The sequence below is a fragment of the Hippoglossus hippoglossus genome, chromosome 12, assembly GCF_009819705.1.
Source record: "Hippoglossus hippoglossus isolate fHipHip1 chromosome 12, fHipHip1.pri, whole genome shotgun sequence".
NCBI lineage: Eukaryota > Metazoa > Chordata > Actinopteri > Pleuronectiformes > Pleuronectidae > Hippoglossus > Hippoglossus hippoglossus.
The window spans coordinates 12926126-12927919 of NC_047162.1; positions in this window are offsets into that span (position 1 = coordinate 12926126).

Here is a 1794-nt window from a genome sequence, read left to right on the forward strand (position 1 = left end):
CCACGGTGTAGTAAATGTGTTTTTGGGGGTGGTGAAGAGGGTTTTCAGGGTGTTCTCCGGCCTCCTGCGTCACTAATCCTTCCTATTATTTCATAAACTTGCCGCTTTCAATGATCCGCAACTTGGAAGAGAACGTTTCGTCCAAAATCCTTGCTTCTGTCCTCATGACATAAAAAGTGTTTGTCCTCGCCGTACAATGTGGCCGCTGGAGCAAGAATAATTCGGACATAGAGTATGCAATTAAATTACTCCTGAATGAACTTGGCCTATGTGTGACGGGGTGACAAGCGTACAGTGCCATACAGATTCCACTCTAATTAGTTTATAAACCTCAGCTGACCCGACATGTCAGCTGACGGGTTTGAGTCCCCGTTCTCTGTCTTTTAAAAGCGTTCAAATTGTCACGAACATGATTTCTTCCAATGACGAATTTATCTGATGTCTTTTCGGGGGAAATGTCAACCATTAGATGAAAACTGAGATGCTGTTATGTCTTAAGCTCTTCACAAGCTCTACATAAAGGGTCTTTCAGTAGTGTCTTCACAAAGACACGCAGACGAGACATGACACCACATGTGGCTATGATCAAACATCTGTAGCACGACAATGTTTCCAAGCACTGCTAGCTCGCTGTTATGCTCATATGCTATTGATTATTTTTCATGTTTTGACATTATTTAGTATTGATGAAAAACATTACAGCATTGCAATGCTACGTTTTTTTTTAACATAATTATTTTCTACATATTTCTTCAATCTAATATGGATTAACATCCCCTCTTGGGGTCATAGGGGGAGGGGGCTCTATGTGGATTGATTTAAGCAACACTGGGAATTTGTTTGTGAGATGAACATAAATAAAACACAGAAGAAGGGAGAGTTCCGCTGCAATCATGCCTTGTGACTATCATGTGGTCCCATTCTGTAACCCATTCTGAGTTACAGAATGGGAGAATAAACTGCTAAAAACAAAATGAATCAAACAAAATAATCAAAGGAGGTACAGAAACGTTCTCTATTTATTCATCCAGATGAACCAGAAAGTAAATAAGAGGAATTTGTAGTTTTTTTAAAGGGCAAAGTGGTCGGTCTAAGGACTGCTTGTCACATGGTGGTGCTACGCAGCTGATGTTGATGCCACTGACTGATTCATTGCAGGGGCATTTTTCATAGAGGTAGCTTATAAACAGTCTAGTTTGAGAATCAACACAATTAGCAACATGCATAAGTACAAATACATGTTAGTGGCTATTGCTAATCTCCCATTGGGTGAAATTCCTGCGGCTATGAAAAAGAGACAGAAATAAAAGTAAACATCCCATGTTACACATCATCAGAGCAATAATAATGTAATTTATTTCAAATACCTCATAGTGTTCACTGTGGAGGGTGTGTTTTACAAGCATTAAACCTAAATGAGCAAATACAGACTTACAGTTTCAAAGAGAATATTTTCACATAGAACTAGTATGTCACTCAGTAGAGCGCATATCTCTGTCAAGGCCCAACAGCCCCATTATGAAACCACATTTAAATTCACTAGAACTGGATTTTTATTTTAATCTGCACCAAATTGCACAGACTCATAAATATCCTTCCCCTTTCCGTGCCACATTTTTTTAAATCAAGACCAATGAATTATTCTCTGACAAATCAAGAAAAAATTCAAAAGCCTTAAGGTAAGTGAAAAAAAAATCATGGATCCGCCTCCTCATCCGGCTCTACAAAAAAATTCAGCGGGTTCTTCCCTGACCCATACCGCATTCTACTAGCAGGTTTTGTAGTAATCCGTCA